This window comes from Magnolia sinica, chromosome 11, assembly GCF_029962835.1.
Source record: "Magnolia sinica isolate HGM2019 chromosome 11, MsV1, whole genome shotgun sequence".
In the NCBI taxonomy this organism is placed as follows: domain Eukaryota; kingdom Viridiplantae; phylum Streptophyta; class Magnoliopsida; order Magnoliales; family Magnoliaceae; genus Magnolia; species Magnolia sinica.
The window spans coordinates 35,742,471-35,764,106 of NC_080583.1; positions in this window are offsets into that span (position 1 = coordinate 35,742,471).

Below are 21,636 nucleotides of genomic sequence, written 5' to 3' on the forward strand. Positions count from 1 at the left end.
TAATGTCGGGTCGGTCACGGGTCGGTCGGGTTGAACCCACCCAACTTACAACCCTAGTTAGGATAGTTAGATTGCTAATGTACGTATGTATGTCTTTCATTAAATTTCATGGTAACACTCGAGAACTTTCAATACTCAGGTATTGAAAAGTTCGAGGTGTTACATCGTGAGTCACCTAAAGGGCATCCCTGCTCGATTAAGCGTGTACGATGCATTACGATTGTTAGAAGGCTTTAGGCAAACCTTGATTTAGGCTCTATCTGATGATAGCATCAGAGAGGCATTATTTGTTAAAATGGAGAGCACGAGATAAAAAATGTCTAAAGTAATAAAAAAAATGATTGTATGTCCCTTATTACTTTCTCCGACAATGATCTAACCTGCAATAAAGAATAATAGGACACAAATGATTATTGGTCATATTCATTATAAACAAGTTAAGTGAATAATGTTGGATAATGGTTATGTAATAAATTTGTTACCATTAACAGTACTGAATGAGCTCCGGTATCGCCGTTCTTATTTATTATAACATCTTGAATTTTCACTGCCCGAGTACATACTCGTGCCCATGAATGCCAGGTGCTAATAATGTATAAATTGGATGCTTAAAAAATTGCACCAGATATATATATATATACTCATTTAGATCACATCTAGTTACATTCATAAAGGAAACCATTCATGAGAATAAAATTAACTGTATTTATTATTTCATTTCAGTAAAATAATTTTAACAAATTATAAAATGCCCTCTCAATGGGAGCTTGTTACTTTGTTGAGTTTGCAGTGGAAATATAAAATTAAATTATAAAACTATCTTCTTATTCATTCAGTATAATCTTTTATAGGGAGATGGTCCTCTAGGTCTTCAATCTGTACATCACCTGCATCATCTGTATAGTTGGAGAGGGTCAATGCCCTACTCATATTAATGGTTATCCTTTAATATTAGCAGTAATTCAAGAGATTCATAAAAGTAATGTAAGGGTTCTAATGCGTTCCCCCATACTACACAATTACGAGAGGTATCAATATGTGCAAGCAACCTATATGAGATGTATGCCTAGCAAAGTATATATGGTTCATCACATTTTAGCGATCACCATAATGTGAAAAATGATTTATAATTATCCAACTTGCCTCGCATCTCATTCTACGGAGATTCGTTGGCGTGTCCAACATTAGCATGAATTTATGCAGTTATCACAAGATGACACAACGCATGACTTGGATGAATTACGTGACACGATTTGTTCATTGAGCGACTATTAACGACATCCAATTCAGGAAGTAATGTAACATGCATTGCGAATTACTTACATCGATTTGTGTACCACTACCCAAAATTCATGGAATTACGTGTCAACCTAGAGGCCACTACTCGAACCGCATTACATCAACGATATTTACTTGATCACTAGAATGGGATTTTCAACATAGTACTTGCACTAAAGAGGAAATTAATTGAATCATAGGAGCTTTGGAATTTTAAGACACATGCCCAAGCCATAAAAGTAGGTAACACAAGGCTAACGAGATAAGGAGGAGAGTAGCAACAACTAACTCAACAAAGAGGAGAGTGGTAATGGCCAACTCAACAAAGAAGAGAGTAACAATGACTAACTCAACAAGAGAGTAGTAATGACTAACTCAACAAAGAGGAGAGTAGCAAAGGCTAACTCAACAAAATTGGTAAAGGCAAGGGCAAGGCTTGTATCCATCATCCCACATAAAATAATGAAAATCACTCGTAATTGACATCATACCATAATTCCTAAAGGATAAATAATTGTCGATGGTAAATTAACTATTGTAGGAAGAAAATAATATTAACATGAAAGCATGTAAGAGGCAGGATAAATTATATCATCTTAAATTAAGGTAAGCTTAAAGGAATCCCTCACGTAATTATTGAATCACCTTTAAAGGTTGGTAGACGGTCATAGACACACCTTAAATTCAATTTCCACCTTAAATCATAAAACTTATATGGTTAAGATTTATTCTAGGGTTCGGTCGAAGATTAGTTTTTACTGGCTATGAATAAAACTTAAACTAGGGTATAGTTTAGATGGGTAACTAACCTTTCCCAGTGTCTATTCTCAATCTAGTAAACGCTTCAGCGAGTCTATTCTCTGAGTCAACTCAGTTGGACTCACTAGTTGATCAATTTTCATGCTAATGAGTTCAAAATTAAATGGAACTCGGCATCCACTGAAACTAGAAGGAAGATCTTCACCATGGGACTTTCCTTTTGGCGTGGTTGGCTGGAATCAATCTGAACCTGGTTCAATCATTGCTGGACTCAGCGATTCAACTGAGTTAACTTGGCTACTAGAGCTGCTTTCTCTCTTGCTCTTCTTCTTCTTCTTCTTCGTCTTCTTCACTTTCTTTTCTTTTTCTTCTCTCCCTTCTACTCCTTGTTTCTTTCTTTCTGTCCCCATTTTCTTTCTCTTGTTAAGCATTCTCTAGTGTCAGATGGTAAGGAATTTATGGAGCATCGATGCTTCCATGTTGATCGTGCGCAATTCGTTTGCGGGGTGTAACGTGCGGAAACAAGCAATGTAAGCCCCTTCGCAATCTCCACATTCTCGTCCACCCAGGACTGTTCTTCTCATCATATTGTCTGGGTTCACTAAGAGTCACGGTGATATGTTAATGGTTCATTTAGATCCCTGTTTAGACGGTTCTGTTGATGAGGGATTGGTTTCGGTTTTAATGGTGGGCCTATTCCGATCCACTTTTACCTAAATCTGATGTCTCTAGGTGGATCGAATTGATCTTTCGATGCTTCTGGGTCATCGGATCTATGGTGGATGTGGGATCTTTCGACCTGTCGTGATAAAGCTCGTTCCTTAAGTTGTGTGGAAACCGGCGAAATTGCCATGAAAACCGGAGAGAATTGCTGACGACTCCTCTTTCTTGGAATGAATTTAGTTGTCTTTCTTGGGTAGTTGCGTAGATGGATATGTAAGGAAATGGAAGTCTTTGTCATAGCGTTTGCACGACCTGCGATGTTTGCCAAAATTAATGCGTGGGCTATGATCTTCCCTTTTGTGCATGACCCCTCTCATACGGAATTTGAAGGGCTGGACAATGGATGGTTTTGATTTTTCCAATTGGTCGATCATGGTGGGCCATAAAAATCATAATCGAACGCTGTCCATTTGAATTGACGCTAGCGGGAGACCAAAAGAAGAGAGGACTCTCTCTCTTTTGGAGATTTTCTTGATTAAAGTGTGTTTGATTGAGCTGTGCCGTCCAATGCACTTCGAGTGCGCACGCCCTGTGCACACACGCTATGTGCATGGGGTCCACAGTGATGTCCGTGAGAAATCTACTCTGACCATCTGGTTCCTTGGGTCCAAATGGAGCCTCTAACAAAGGATAAGGCAGGTTTAAGGCTTAGGTGGGCCATACTTGATTAATTCTAGTTAGTCCAACGGTTGGATTGGCCCCATATTTGATTTTGAGGGTTCCTAAGGGTCCCTAGTAATTTCTAGAGAGAATTTAACAACTGTTATCATTGGATTGTTTTGATTAAGGGACTGATTCTTAATTTAAGCTTTGAGGTTTGTTGAATGGTAGATTAGACTAATTGGGTCTTAATTTTTTAACACCATGGTCTGTCATGCCCACGAGGGGTGATTTGATGATCGACCCAGCGGTCAAATGTTCTATACTTCCATTTTAGAATCTAAATTTCATTCGTTCAATGATTATCCTAGCAATCCAGCAGATAGATTGTCTCTAAAGCCCACATCAGATGTCTCATGGGATTTTCTTAGAAAATGAGAGCGTGGATGTATGGATGATCCATAAAAATATGAGGATTATGATCCAAGGATCAGGTTAATTGATGATCGGTCTTAAAAGCCTAGATCGCATCTAAAATTGATTTATTAAGAATGTTGTAGGTGATCTTGGAAGTCGATGGTTGGATGACTTGATCTACGTGTGAAGATTACTCCTAAAGGTTGGACTCAGGACAGAGTGAGGTGAACAATTCAGTAAGTTAGGTGTTTGTGGTGACACCCAAGTACTGAAAGGTATAGGGTGTTACAATCTAACCCCCTTAAAGAGAATTTCGTCCTTGAAATTTAATTGCTACTACTATCTATATCGGTTCATTATGTTTAAGTGTTCGCTGTATTCTTCTTGAGATAGTCACATATGTTTAGGTGTGTGTATAATTGATTACTTGAACTCGGGACGTTACAATCTACCCCCCTTTAATGAAAATCTTGACTCGAGATTTGGTATTTGGGTTAAACCGCTTCTGTCTTGTTTAAATATGGTCCATAAATCCATGCTTCCGATCATTCCAAATCCTTGGGGAATACAATAAAAAAAAATCACCATAAAAGTAGGTTTTATAAAGGGTAGGCTAAATTATCCATTCGTTGTTGAACCTAAGCTTTAGTATCATCCTTTATGTGAACGGTTGTAAATTCTAAAAATCATTTTATATTGACAGCCTATCAATCCCAAAATTTTAATTTTTGATCCATACGTCCAATTTATTTGAAACTTGGAGCCTAATCCCTTGACTTATTCTTGAGACTCTAAAACAATTAACAAGGCAAGATTCCACTGTTTGGGGTGTGTTTCATCCTTGTGAGGTGTATAAAAGTTTGTTGTTAAGCAGTAATTTCTACTGATTTTCGTTTTATGGAATTTTTTACAGATCCAATCGGGATGATATTTTAGAGGAAGGTTGATGGAGACCTAAGTGATTTATTAGAAAAAATTTCAAAGTTTTCTGATGTATCTTCTTTCTCAATTAGTGGATATTTCACAACATATCAGAATTTCATTGGAAAAGTCAAAAATTCTGAAATAATTTGAAAGTCTCTATTCCCATAATAGAAACTTGTTCTTCTTGCTTGTGACTCTATTTAAGGATGACTTTTAGTTCAGAACAAGTTTATTCAGAATTTTGTAGATTTATCATAAAGGTACTTAGGTTCATAGTTTCTAAATTCCATGTCTAACGTCTTTGATGGGAAACGTGAATATGGTTTCTAATTCCTTGATATCTTAACTACTTTGGGGAAATACTTTTAATATAAGTATTAAATTTATGATTCTAATCTATTTGTGTAAAGCTTATGATGGTCCATTCTCTCAGGCCCAGTTAATCTTATGCTCATGCTCTGATACAAACTGTAACATCGCGAATTTTCATGGGTCGAGTACATACTCGTGCACGAGAATTCCAGGTGTTAATAATGTATAAATTGGATGCTTTAAAAATTGTACCATACATACTGTAATGCCCTGAAAATTAGGGGTCGAGCATAACTCAGCTCCCGAGTTTCAAAACATCACTTATGCAATATATGTAATGATGAATGTATATTGTCTGCATTAGTGCATAAAACATGAGGTAGATTAAGCCAAACTGCAAACATAATTCAGGGATAAGTGAAAGACACAAGCAGAAGACTTAAAGAAGCATATGTGTATATGTGCAAGTCCCTGAATTACGTATACCTGCCAGGTCATACTTACAAGTGTTTATCTCAAATTACAAGTATCAAAATGAATCAAACCACTACAACAATAACCCTGAATCCCCGTAGCTCAGGACGCGGCTCACATGAACCCGCCTAAGAACTTCATAAAGGAGAACTGTAACACCCTGAAATTCGGAGGTCGAGCATAACTCAGCTCCCGAGTTCCAAAACATCACTTATGCAACATATTTAATGATGAATGTATGTTGGCGGTATTAGTGCATAAAACATGGAATAGATTAAGCCAAAACACAGATATGATTCAGGGATAAGTGAATAAAGCAAGCGGAAGACTTATAGAAAAATATGTGTACAAGTGTAAATCCCTGAAGTACATATACAAACCAGGTCGTATGAAAGTGTTATTTAACAAAATTATAAGTATCAAGTTACATCATTTAAGTTCCCAAAAATAATCCCAGAGTCCCGCACATCAGAACAAGCTCGCTAGAACCCGTCTGAAAACTGCATATAAGAGAAGGCAGCCTCATCATCATCCATCTCCCGCTCTGCCTCAGAAGTCGCATCAACATCTGCAACATCAGAACCTAAGACAGAGTCTGGTGGGTGTTTAACACCGCCCCAGAACGTGGGAGTGAGTGATCAACTTAGTGGAACAATAAGGCACTGGTTAACATATTATCAGTTCAATCAAATAGTAATGATAAAGCAGAACAATTAAATAAATCCTAAGTACTCTTGTTAATGCAAGGATGTATGCAATATGATCCGTGCCCTCACGCGTACACCCTCAGCGTCTTCATCTTACGTTACGCATGACATCGCCTCAAAGTGCGCCACGTCTACAAAGCACATGCAAATGCGGTGCATGGATATGATTACCAAGTTGTTATTAGTCTATTTCCACACAGCAGAATTGGGAAGCTAAGATACCTTCCTCATATCACCATCCAAACAGTGATCCATACTAGGGTCGTCAATCCTAGACATCTCATACGATCATATGTTTGAGGTCGTAGCAAAGGATTCGTCACCAATCAATGCACGCCTTTCATGCCTTTACTACCACAGTTCGGCTCGTCATCTCCATGCGGTATCCAGGTATGCTCGAGGTCACTACAAAGGGCTCGTCACCAATCAATGTAGGCCGACAACATGAATATAGTGTCCCATACCACCATAATCGGCTCACGAGTTTGGTTGCTCACTGGTCACTACGGGGAGGCTCGTCACCCCAGCGTAGGCCTACAGCTCGACCACGGTGTCCCATACCACCATGTCCGGCTCATGAGTCTTAGCGGATCAAGTACCATAGTTAATAGGATTTCAGTGGTAAGTTCGGTACCCTAGATTCAAGCAGTAGCGTCTATACATGGTGAACACACATCGGACAATCGGGTTACTTGATGAACTCGACTAGCACGAGCCCACGTTGAATTGAACGACATAGAGTGCGCAAACACTCCGCGTGGCCAAACCACTGCCGACAACTCTAATACGACTCGGGTTCGTCTAATACGTCCTACGTGGCGAAAGCAATTTCAGCCACGAACATAGGGTCAATTACCGATTTCCTGGACTAAGGCATAGTCCCAAACACATTACACTACTACAGGTGTTTATATTAAATGTAAAACAGTAATGGAACAACAACTTAAATCATGGTACATACACATCTGAAGAAAATCAACTTAACATAAATGTAAGCATAAGTAATGCTTGAATTTAAATAACATGGAATGTAACTTGCATAAAGGAAATCATGCACGTCAATAGGAGTGTTGAGAATCACTTCTCAACGCCCGCAGTTAGTGTAATAAGTTACACTTTAGATCATTCATGCATTTCTACAAACACTTAGCATACATGGAATAACATACATGACGTATGTTGAAACACATGCACTTTGACAATTCCTTTTACCAAGGAGTTGTCATACATGCATCTAGCATACATACATAACAAATAATCATGGCAAACACAAGTGCATATTTTATACGTATACGGTACTGTATAAATACACATAGAATACACAAATCTCAATATAACGCATGCATATCAGGAAAGCAATGTAAACACAACATTTGGCCTGTGAAATCTCATCCATAACAAGAATAAATCACTAACTGGTGTTGAAAGCCTTGAAAACCATAACCTATACACTTAAAGTCCGCACCTTAAGCAAGGAAAGAACACTGAATTGATTTAGACGAGTTGTCTTCGTCAACGGCGATAGGATACCCTAAAACAAGGATAGAAATGAGATACAACAACACCAAGACTAATCTAAGCTCTAACATAGGTTAGGGTTAGATTAACTTACCCCAAAATGAATTCAGAATCGTCAGAAGAACGATTCAAAGTGAAGGTTCAAAGATGAAGAAGAACAAGGAAGAATCCAAGATGATTCACCAACTTATCTCTCTCACTTTCTCTCTCTTTTCCACTCTCTTTCCAAGCTAGGGTTAGAGAAAATTCGTATGAAAAAGAGAGCTAGGGTTTAAGGACTATAAATAGGCCTCAAATTGATGAAAATAACCCCAGGGTCAAGGTATACTTAGGTTATAACCAAAGCATGCCTTTCTCGATCCAACGAAGCACTTCTGGTGGGCCTATAACCACGAAAGGTCGGACTTAAGCTCACTGACCATGGATCTAGGTCAGGCTGAGTTTTCGTACCGACCGGCTCTTTAGATCAATCGTGGTGGACCACACTCAAATCAACGGTCACGGAAACTCGATCAGGTCCACAAGCACTAGGATATGTCTGGGCCACCTTCCCTAATCAGAGGGTGAAATTGGGTCAGAATCCAACGGTCAGATAGCTTAAAATCGTCACGCAAGCGACACGACTCAGATTTCATAAAAGCTTATTAAATTCCAACCGTTCTCACACTCTTCACTCCGAGCTCAATCAAATCGACCCAGAACATCACATGGACTTGATTTTCGAGGTGATGGTCAAGCCCAACTCGATGACCGCAACAGCCTAAGATCATCGCCATCGGACTTCCGACGCGCGGTCCAGGTCCGATCCAGATCTTCCAAAAATTCCCCAGAACAACTGGATTTAGCGATGGATCCCAGGTTTCAGAGTAACGTAGCGCTAACTAATCTACAAGTTTAGAACCATGCAGATACAATTTAAAGTGATTGATGCGAATTTCACAAGCAATCGAGTATAGCGCTAATTACTCCAAAAATAACTACTTAAGGAAAGATTAGCACAAAATTTCCAAGGTCGTTACAAGAATGCCTCCTCATCATCCTCAAACTCCTGCTCTGCCTCGAGGGTCACATCATCATTTGCATCAAGATAGAGACTGGTTGGTGTGCACAACACCGTCCCGCAACGTGGGAGTGAGTGATCAACTCAGTGGAACAATAAAGCAAAGGTTAACATGTTATCAATTCGGTCAAGTAGTAATGATAAAGCAATACAATCAAACATGTCCTAATTACTCTTGTTAATGGAAGGATGTATGTAGAATGATGCATGCCCTCGCATGTACACCCTCAGCGTCTTCATCTTACGTTACGCATGACATCACCTCAAGTGCTCCACCTGTTCCAGGTACATGCAAATGCGGTGCATGAGCATGATTATAAGTTGTTATTAGTCCTTTTCATACAACAGGATTGGGAAGCTAAGGTACCTTCCTCATATAAATTCCCAAACGGTGATCTATTCTAGGGTCGTCAGTCCTAGACAATCTCATATGATCATATGGTTCTAGGTCGCTGCAAATGGCTCATCACCAATCAATGCATGCCTATCATACCTTAGTTACTACCCTAAGGCTCGTTACCTCAATGCAGTATCAAGGTTTGCTCGAGGTCACTACAAAGGGCTCGTCACTAATCAATGTAGGCCGACAGCACGAATATAGTGTCCCATACCACCATAATCGGCTCACGAGTTTGGTTGCTCACTGGTCACTACGGGGAGGCTTGTCACCCCAGCGTAGGCCGACAGCTCGACCACGGTGTCCCATACCACCATGCCTGGCTCATGAGTCTTAGCGGATCGAGGTACCATGGTTAATGGGATTTGCACTGGTAAGTTTGGTACCTTAGGTTCAAGCAGTAGCATCCAAACATGGTGAACATACAATAGGGCTAATCGGGTTACTTGACGAGCTTGACTAGTACGAGCGCACGTCAAGTTGATCGACATGGAGTGCATAAACACTCCGTGTGGCCTAACACTGTCGACAACCGAAGTAAGGCTCGGATTTGTCAAGCACGTCCCGTGTGGCGAAATAATGTCAGCCACCAAATCGGGATCTGTTACCGATTTCCTGGGCTATATCATAGCCCTAAACACATTTATTTTTATCAAGTAATTATATGAAAAAGTCAAGCAGTAATGAACGAATAATTCATATCTTATAATCACATGAGCATGTAGTGAAAAGCAATGTAAACATCAGTTAACACACATTCATTTCTTAATGAAACAGTCATCATAGTATAACGTACATGGAGGAAATCATACACATAATTAAGGTAACCGAGATTCGTATCTTAATCCTCATACAAGCACTCCTTAGTAACAACTAGCTCATTCAGACATTTCTACGAACACTTAGACTACATACGTCATCATATATGTTGTATGTTGATTACACATGTATTAGACCAAATCCTTTCACTAGGGAGTTGCCCCATATACCACACGCATGTACCTACAGTGGATAATCATGGCATGCATGAATCCGGGTTCCATATTCATTTAGTCATTCCACAAACACTCAGGCTACATACTTTAACATATATAACGTACATTGGCCGTGATGTGATTTAGGGCAAGTCCTTTCGCTAAGGAGTTGTCACATATATAACAAGCATATATCCACGACAAATACTCATGTTAGGCACAGATCTAAATTCCATACATATTCAAACATCTCAACATATTCATAGAATATACTATATTCAACATAGTTCATATATGATTGTAAAGTGAAACAGACGACTCATTTTGCATGTGAAATAGCACCCACGTCAGTTATAAATCATTAACCGATATTGAAAGCCTTGAAAGCCATAACCTATACGTTTATAGTCCGCACCTTAGACCGAAGATGGCGCAACGGATTCGATTTAGATGATAAGTCTTCATCAACAGTGAATAGATAACCTAAAACATGAACTGGATTAGCTACATCGACACTTAGACTATTCTAGGTTCCAAAACAGGTTAGGGTTTGATTGACTTACCCAAATATGAGATTAGAATCGCCGGAATAGCGATTCAGATGCGGTGGATTAGACACGTAGAGTAACAGGGAAGGATCTCAGGATGATGCACCAACTTCTCTCTCTCTCTTTCTCTCTCTTTCCTAGCTAGGGTTAGGAAATTCGTTTGGGAAAGAGAGTGAGGGTTTTAAGGTCTTTATATAGGCCTAACATTGATGAAAATAGCCCCAGGGCCAAGGTATACTTAGGTTATAACCAAATCGGGCCTATTTCGATCCAACAGAGCACTTCTGGTGGTCATTTCTCCACGTGTGGTCGGACTTAAGCTCACTGACCATGGATCTAGGTTAGGCTGAGTTTTCGTACCAATCGAATTTACAGATCAGCCGTGGTGGACCACTCTCAATTCAACGGTCACCGAAACTCGATCAGGTCCACCGACACTTGGACATGTCTATGCCATCTTCCCTGATCCGAGGGTAAAATTAGGTCAAAATCCAACGTTCAGAGTGCTTAGAATCGGCGCGCAAGCGACACGACTCAGATTTCATAAATTATATTTAATTTCTAAATAGATTCACCTTTCTCACACTCTTCACTTTGGACTCAAGGAAATCGTCTCAGGACATCATCTGGACTTGCTTTTTGAGGTGATGGCCAAGTCTAAGTAAGGCGGTCATAATTGTCTAAGTTTATCGCTATCGGACTTTCAACGTGCGGTCCAGGTCTAATACGAAGTTTCAAAGCACTCCCGAGAGCAACTGGGTTTAGATTTGAATCCTAGGTTTCTAGGTAATGTAGCATTAGTGGTCCTACTCATTTTAGGTCTTGTAGTTCATATTTAAAGTGGTTCAAGCTAATTTTACTGATTGTTCAGTTTAGTACTTAACCAAATTCTACCCTAATTATGGCAAAATACGATCCTAGGGCCATTCTATGCCCCGTTTTGGCACTTCTAGTTATTATATTATTTTAATTATTTTTTTAGTAGTTTAACATCAAGTTTACCCTGTCTCCAGAAAATTTCATGAGATTTTATGTTGTAGAAAAATTCAAAAAATTCCAGAAGCAGCAGCTATTCAACAAGTGATTTTTGGATAATTGTCACAACAACCTACTTTAAACTAAATTAAATATTTTATTATATTTTTCACATATTTTTATATAAAACTAGGCTCATTTATCTTCAATTTAGTTTTTGAATCACCTAAATCGGAGTTATAACGAAGGAGATATAAATTTTCAAAGTTGGATAAAATGTGCAGAAAAATGCAGAAAATGGGCTCCCCAATCCGCTGTACGGACGAGGCCTCGCCAAATCGGTGAGCCCCTCGACGGTCACTGGACATATCGGCGAGGGCTCACCCCAGGGATCCCCCCCCCCGAGGTTGCCGGAAACATGTGGGACCCACCCCGGGTCCCCCCGAATTTAGTCGTTTAGGCCCAAGAGTCCGCGTGAGGCGTTTTCAAGTCCAATTTGCAAACTGAAATGAGTTTACATGTAATATATGATTTTGGGGTAGAAGATGCTAATCTATCCAACTAACCTATTTATTTTGTTAGATTCTAAAAGGTTAAGGGTCAAAAATCCATTTCATCAATTTATTTACTATTTATGGTAAGCTTTAGTTTTAGTATTGTTCTTTATCATTTATACCCTAGGATTGGTATGTATTATGGATGTTCTTAGAAAAATTTAAAGGATAGGATAATGAAAGGTGAGATTTCGAAGGAAAATGGTTAAAAATGGACTTTACGCTTTGGGATTGAGCTTTGAGAGTGTTATGGTTGACCCATTGCCTTAGGACGTCTAACTCTAGGTTGGCAAAAAATCCAGGGTGTTACACATACATACATATATATATATACATATATATATACATATATATACATATATATATATACATATATATATATATATATATATATATATATATATATTCACTTAGATCACATCCAGTTACATTCATGAAGGTAACCATTCATGAGAATAAAATCAACTATATTTATTATTTCATTTAAGTAAAAGAATTCTAACAAATTATCAAATGTCCTCTCAATGGGGGCTTGTACCTTATCTAGTTTACAACGAAAATATAAAAATAAATTATAAAACTATCTTCTTATTCATTCACTATAATCTTCCACAAGGAGATGGTCCTCTAGGTCTTCAATCTATACGTCATCTGCATCATCTATACGGGTGGAAAGGGGCAACACCCTACTCATAGTGATGGTCATCCTTTAAGATTAATAGTAGTTCAAGAAATTCATATAAGTAATGTAAGGGTTCTAATACGTCTCGTACTCCACAACTAAGAGAGGTATCAATATGCACAAGCAACCTACATGAGATGCATGCCTATCAAAGTATATGCACTTCATTACACTTTAGAGATCGCCACAATGTGGAAAATGATTTAAAATTATCCAGCTCGCCCCGCATACCATTCTACAGAGATTCGCCGGCGTGTCCCACGTTAACATGGATTTACGCGGTTATCCTAAGACGACACAAAGCATTACTTGGATGAATTACCTGACATGATTTGTTCATGGAGCAATTATTTGCGACATCTAATCCTGGAAGTGATGTAATATGCATTGTGAATTACTTACATCGATTTGTGCACTACTACCCAAAATTCATGAAATTACGTGTCGACCCAAGGGCTGCTACCCGAACCGCATTACGTCTATGATATTTACTTAATCGCTAGAAGTGGGATTTCTAATATAATACTTGCACCAAAGAGGAAATCAATTGAATTATGGGAGCTTTGGAATTCCAAGACACATGCCCAAGCCATAAAAGTATATAGCACAAGGCTAATGAAATAAGGAGGAGAGTAGCAATGGCTAACTTAATAAAGAGGAGAGTGGCAATGGCCAACTCAACAAAGAGAAGAGTAGCAATGGCTAACTCAATAAAGTGGAGAGTGGCAACGACCAACTCAACAAAGAGAGGAGTAGCAAGAGCTAACTCAATAAAATTGGTAAAGGCAAGGGTGGGGCTTGTATCCATCACCCCACATAAAATAATGAAAATCACTTGTAATTAACATCATGCTATAATTCCCAAAAGATAAATAATTGTTGGTGGTAAATTAACAATTGTAGGAAAAAAATCATAGTAACATGAAAGCATGTAAGAGGTAGGATAAATTATATTATCTTAAATCAAGGTAAGCGTAAAGGAATTTTGAAATTCTAAGGCACATACTCAAGCCTAATTTGATGTATATGAGGCCCATATGTGAGGCCCGATCTAATGTACAAGGGCCCACCTATTGTAAGGCCTAATGAGATGTATTATGACCCATTTGATGAGGCCCGATGTATTGTTTATAAGGCCCATATGATGAGGCCCGATGTGTTGTATATGAAGTCCATGCGATATGGCCCACTTTAGGTATATAAGACCTACGTGATGCAACCCATTTTGATGTATATGAGGCCCAACGTTACGGCCCATTGTGATGTATATGAGGCCCGTATATGAGTCCCATTATAATGAGCATGCGACCCGTCTTTAAGGCCCATTGTTATGTACATGAGGCCCATGGCATGTAACCCATTCTGATGTATATGTGGTCCATGAGGGAGGTCCATGTGATGCGGCCCATTGTGATGTGTATTAGGCACATGTGATGTGGCCCATTATGATGAGTGAGGGTCATGCGATGTGGCCCATTGTGATGTATATTAGGACCATGTGGTGCAGCCCATTGTGATGTGTATTAGACACATGTGATGCGGCCCATTGTAATGTGTATTAGGCACATGTGATGTGCCCATTGTAATGTATTTAAGGCCTAAGTATGAGGCCCAATGTGATCTATTTAAGGCCCATGAGTGAGGCCCAATTTGATGTATATAAAGCCATTGTGTGAGGCCCAAGGTGATGTATATGAGGCCCGTTGTGATGTGTGATTCCACCAGGATGTATGTAATGATGTTTATGATGCCCATCCATGTTCTTAGTTGATATTAAATGGGCCATGCTTTGAAAGCATTGATGGTTCAATGTCCACGTTGTATGAGCAATGATGGTTAGATATCCACATTATAACTCTCCCTATGGCCCATTGTTAGGCCCATTCTCATTTCCTTTTAATGGGCTAACCCAAACCGTTGGGCCCTCCCATTGATGATTATATTACCTATCTTTCCCTTGATTAGGCTATCTCAATCTATTGGGCCCCTATTTGATAATGATGCTTTCCACCATACCCTATAGGACCACCTAAGCCTTGAAGCCCATCTTGTGTTCGTATCGAGCCTTTCATAGGGAATGTGGCCCACCTTATGCTTATTGGGTCCTTAGGAAGCCCAGATTGCTACGTGATGGAATGGGCAAGGAAACCCACTCCTTGTTCTTAGGTCTATTCTTAATATGAGTAGGCCATCTAGGCCCATCCTTGATATGTGGAAAGTACGTTGTCACCATAGGTGAAAAGATTGGTGTTACTAGGATTGGTATATCCACTGTTGAGGATCGATCCTCATGTTATGGATTAGATCTGCTGTCCTTCTATAAACCTTGTTATATATATAGACCGATTATCGATTGCGACTATGATTGGTATACGGACTGAGTATGTGTTAGCATAACATTGTGATTGTATGAGGCCCATTGTGACTATGTGAGGCCCATCGTGATTGTATAGGGCCCATTATGTGATTATATGATGTCCATTACGATTATATGAGGCTCATTGTAATTATATGAGGCCCATTATGATTGTGTGAAGCCCCTTGTTTGTGTGAGGTCCAATTATGATGTGTGAGACCCATCATGTGTATGTGATTATGTGCACGCCACTCGTTCATCATTACGGGCCATGGGCTGCCTTATATAGGCCCATCATGACGTATGTGATTATAATCATGCTTAGTATACTTCATGATACATGCCTATACATGTCATTCACATGCTTATTATGAGTGATTGAGCGTAGCATGTGCCATTGGGCTGATTGTTTATGGGACTCCCTGAGAGACGGAGTTGCCCCTCATGAGCGCGCGGTACATGCAGGTTTGATGCATGACTGGATGGTATGGCTCATGCGTCTCGCATTTTGTGACATGATCATTTGGTATCTTAGCAACATCAAGGCTGTAGCCTCTACAGGCATATCGTGGATGGCCAGATGGGACACTAAAAATGTTTGGTTTGAGCATATGGGTACTTTGGATGTCCGTAAGTGAAAGTCCCTAAACTCCCATGGCTAGATGTTGCTCCAACATGTAAATTGAGTAGATATACATGAGCGCCCGAGAGTACCGAATACTAGTAGGCCACGTCTCCCACTGTGTCTTGGTCTGTTGGTAGGGAGTGTGGCCTTATTCGCCCGAGTGAGGGGGCTGTAAACTAGATTGATTTTGTCCAGCTCACAAATGGGTTCGCTGTCGACGAGCTAGGTAGGCATTGGTATACTACTGGCAGGCAGGCAATGAGGTCTTTTCCACTTACTGGATTGTGCGACCAGTAGGGTCGGCAGCCAGCTTGGAGTGTACTAGACCCTGGTGATGATCCTAGAGATGTACAGTACTGATATGTGGACTTATTGAGCAAGAGTTGTATACTAAGCATTTACTCATTCATTCATTCATTCACTATCCACTCAGGTTGGGGGTGTGCAACTAATTATTATGTGTACCTTCACAATGGCCAGGATTTTAGTTGGGGCGCGCGACCAACCTGAGATTAGGAGTTTACCATGAATCTAATTATCCAAATTTAGGTATGGAACTAGTTTAGATAGAAGTCCCTTGTGATGGATCCCACAGCTTGCGATACTACGTACTATCATCCCGACTTCACACTCTAGTTTAGTCATTTCATTCGTACCGCATATTGCATTACATCCTTAATATATGATATTTAGCTTATTATGTCTTCGCAATGCATAACTGATCTTCATTACTTCCTTAGTATATGATATTAGCTTATTATGTTTTTACATTGCATAACCTGGATAAGGCTGATGGTAATTATGAACTTATCGGCATGTTTCCGCATTGCTTTGATATTGCATACTTGAAACTTACCTTGCGCACACACTTACACCACCCTCTAAGCTTTCTATAAGCTTATGCATGATAGATGTGTGCAGGTGGCGTTAGGTCGTAGTAGCGATGAGCTCGGAGCATGCAGCTGTCTTATGGAGCTTTGATCATCAATATATGTATTTCCTTTTCAGTACTGTATTCAACTGTTTATATTAGTGGATATGTGATGATGATGTTGCCTTTGTGATTTGGGTAAACTTGTGGTTATGCTTATTACGAGTTAAATGAACGTTGAAAAATCCTCCTTGTAGGAATTTGGCGTATGGACGCTGGAAGCCGAGAATGGGGTACTGCGGAGGCTGTCGATACCTAATTCGGCGATCAAAAATTTTGTGAGCCTGATTTTCGAGTTTGGGCATGACAATCTTTGTAATCAATACTTCCTCGATTCTTCAAGGATAATACTTTTTAATGAAACGAGCATTGATAGGTATTCCATTGCCTTGTCCATTCTGATCTACAACTCAATAGGCTCCGTTAGAGTATACTTCAGTCATTATATATGGATTGTACCATTTCGGGTAGAATTTGCTCCTTGTTCTGCTTGTGACCACGATGGGTCTTTTTAACATCAGTAACATATCACCTTTCTTGAAAGAGCGGTGCTTGACTTTCTTATCGAAGGCGGCGGATATTTCTGCCTGATACAATTCTAATCGTTGTTAGGCTGCTAGCTGCTTTTCATCGAGCATATCTAGCTCTGTTAGCCTTATTTTGGCATCATCTATGATTGATTCATGTACTACTATCCCGAATGACGTGACCTGCATTTTGATAGGGATGACAACTTTGACACTGTAGACTAATGAATATGACGTAGCTTTAGTCACAGTACGGTGAGTTGTTCAATAGGCCCACATGGCTTCCTGCAATTTTTCATCCTAGTCACGTTTGTCTCCCATGACAGTCTTCTTTAGTATCTTGACTATCATCTTATTGAAGGTTCTACCAATCCATTGGCTGAAGGATAATAAGGCGTTGAGAATGAATGGTGAAAGCCGAACTTCTAGCATAATTTCTCCATACCCATATTTTTGAAAGGAGTACCATTATTAGTAATAATCTTCTTTGTAATCTCGTGATGATATATGATTGTATAGCGAATAAAATTCACGACATCTTTCTTTTTGACATTACCTAACGCGATGGCTTTAGTCCCTTTGGAAAAATAATCTACTGCTGCCAGAATATATTGTCGTCCTTTAAATAAAGGAGGATTGATTGGATCAATAACATCCAATCCCCATGCTGCGAAGGGCCAAAAATTCATTAACTAATGTAGATCTTCAACAGGCACATGCATAACACCATGTACTTGGCATTCATGACACCACTTTCCATAAGCCATCGCGTCTTTAAACATTGAAGGCCAATGGTATCCCATTCGATTTATACAATGAAATAAATTTTGACCGGCTTGATGAGCTCTGCATTTTCCTGAATGGTCTTCTTATAATATATGACTTGCTTCTTTTGTATCTAAGCATCGTAAGAGCATCTCATTATAAGATTTCCTTTATAACACTTCATTACATATAATGAACCCTTTTTACCTTTGCTTGATATGTAATCTTTGCAACAGATCTTCTAGGAGGATGTTGTATTTGAGATAATCGATAAATGGCTGACGCCAATCATCTTCGATAATCTCTAAACATGATACTGGAAATGCTTCAATATTCTCGTCAAGGAGCTCTGGCGATGGCAAGAATTGTCGTTCCTCGATTGTTACTTGGAGAGGACTTTGGTCGGGTTAGGATAAAGTCATAGCTAGGCTGGCTAAAACATTTGCCTTCGCATTCTCGCATCGCTGTATATGCTTGATTTCAATATTATAGAACTATTCTAGCAACTACTGTGCTCGTCGGCAATACAACAATAGTTCTTGCTTTCTTATTTCAAACTCTATTGTTAACTGGTTTATCACTTCTTGAGTATGTGCCTTAGAATTTATCGATTACTACTCTTCTCTTTTGTTGAGTTAGCTTAATGCGACTCCTCTCCTTTATTATATTAGCCCTACGCTACCTCCTTTAAGGCTTGAGTATGTGCCTTAGAATTTTAAAATTTCGATGATTCAATTTATCTCTCTATCGGTGCAAGTGATGTGTTAAAGGTATCACAACTAATGAATCAAATATTTATCATTGACGTAATACATTTCAGATAGTGGACCTCTTGGTCAGCACGTAATTCTGTGGGTTGGTTGGTGTAGTGCACAATCGATGTAAGTAAATCGTCATGCGTGTTACGTCACTTCTTGGGATTAGATGTCGCAAATAGTCACTCCATGAACACATCGTGTCACATAAATCCTCCAATCCCGTTGTTGTATCACCTTGAGATGTTTGCATAAATCCACGTTAACGTTGGACACTTTGATGAATCTCCATAGTTATGGGATATAAGGCGAGTCGGGTTTTCAATGAATTGTATTTCACATTGTGATGATTACTACGTATGATGAGCCACACATACTTTTCTAAGCATGCATTCATGTATATTATTTACGCATACTGATACCTCTTGTAGTGGTGGAGTACGAGACATATCAGAACCCTTACATTACTTTTATGAATCTCTTGAATTATTGTTAATCTTAAAGCACTATGAGTAGGACATTGACCCTCTCCAACCGTAGAGATAATGTAGGTGATGTACAAATTAAAAATCTAGAGGACGATCTCCCTATTGAAGATTATATTGAATGAATAAGAAGACAGTTTTATGATTTAGTTTTATATTTCCATTGCAAACTCGATAATGTAATAAGCTCCCATTAAGAGGGCATTTGATAATTTGTTAAATTCTTTTACTCTGATGAAATAATAAATATAGTCGATTTTATTCTCGTTTATGGTTACCTTCATGAATGTAACTAGATGTGATCTAAAAAATAATATTGTGCCATTTTTAAATCATCCAATTTGTACATTATTAACACTCGAAATTTTCGGGCACAAGTATGTACTCGGGCCATGGAAATTTCGAGATGTTACATAAAATCTCAGTTTGGGTTTTTATTTTGATAGCTCGTGAAAATTACAAGAATTGTATAAGGTTTATTAAGGTGACCCTGAGAAAACCTTTTCATAGTGAAAGCTAAAATTATGAGGGAAGTAATTTTGGGAGTGAAGTAGGTGTGGTTGTTTTTAAAGCACCGAACCACTATAATTCTTTGTGTCATATGGTGAATGCTTTATTTCTAGTTGTGGTGGATTAAATGTATTTAATTTTAGTTGAGTGGTGAATGTTTTAATTCTTTAATTTACTCTTGCAAGTTTGAGGTTTTGATTTTAAAGAAATTCATGAAATAAGGTTGTTCTACCTAAAACTTTAGGTGAACTTTGTCCTACGAATTATTTGGAATAAAGGTTTCAATACTCAAGTAATTGAGATCTTTGTTTTATTTACATATTCAACACTTGTTTCGATTATTTGGCATTGTCTTATTCAACCCCCCCTTCTTTAGGACATCTTAAGCTCTCCTTTTCAATTTCAATAAAAACTCATGAGAAAGGGTCGACCTCGAAATAAGCTACCCCATCATCGATGGATTGGCGACCTTGGATTTGGTACCCAAACAGGTAGCCTTGTAGCCTCACTGGGTCCCTCTGATGGATCGTGGTTTATCTAGAGAGTTACTGCAGACAACTCTATCCGTAAAATCTATTGAGTTCACTATGCCGGTAGCTTTACTGGGTGCCTCTGATGGATCGTGGTTTATGAACTCCCCAACTGCGATGGTTTAGTGAACTCAAATGAGTTACAGAGACCATTTCCATAAGACCCTCGGCTCCAACTACTCAAAAGCCTAAAAAATTGTGATTGCTCCAACTACTTAAGAGCTTAAACTGTGTGTGGTGCCTTTAGAGCTAACTAAACTATAAATTAGCTCCACCCATCACACTAAATATCACATAGGTGACACTAAAAATAAGATGTGTTATTGCCTCATTATATTATGAATTGCATATCTTATCAAAGGATACAACTATAAGTTTCAAATTGATGAGTCAAAAATCTTACATATATATGTATTCATCCATTTCATAATATTTCTAAAACATGCTTATCATGCTATGATTATGATTAAAAGAATGCTTTGAGAAGAAAATATTGAAATTTCATTGATATTAAATTGAAAATTTACACTAAAATACATGATAAAAAAACATAATTTCACAAATCTTTTGAAACACCCAAGGATGTTGCATATTTTTGCAAGCCATGCTTTAATTGAACTTGGGTAGCACTTGTCAACTCATCTTCGAAAATAATTTTTTCTTGATCAGGCGCATCAGCCAATTCTTCTCCAAAAAAGCAACGATCTCTTCATCTTTAACCATCTCAGATTTTTCAATATCAATAATACGAACATTAACTTCCATGTCTGCTTTGACCTTGCTCACGTTTAACTCCTCTTGTTCTCGGACTTCGAGCTGGGCAATTTGCTCCTTTAAAAAGACTATCTGATCCTTGCAAACCTTCCTGTTCTGGTTGGAGGCTTTCAGCTGCTCTTGAAAAGATTTTTATTCGACATTATAACCCGAGATGACAGTTGCGGTCTAAGAGATCTTCTCCTTGAGGGATATTAATTCTTTTTTATGCTCTAAAACTTCTAGAGAAACAACTACACTGCATGTTAATTCCAAATTATTCATTGAAGTTCAAAGTAAGTTAAAGAATCATGCAGAGGAAGAATATTTATATGTGACACCTTGCTGCATGATCAAGAATGGCCAATGCATTGTTCAAATAGGGCCACAGTTCAGGATCTTTAAACATACATATAGCAGCAGAAATGGCATTCTTAAACAATACAAGCATGATAGGAGGAACTTTATCCAAAGAAAGTCTATCCGATATCGTGGCT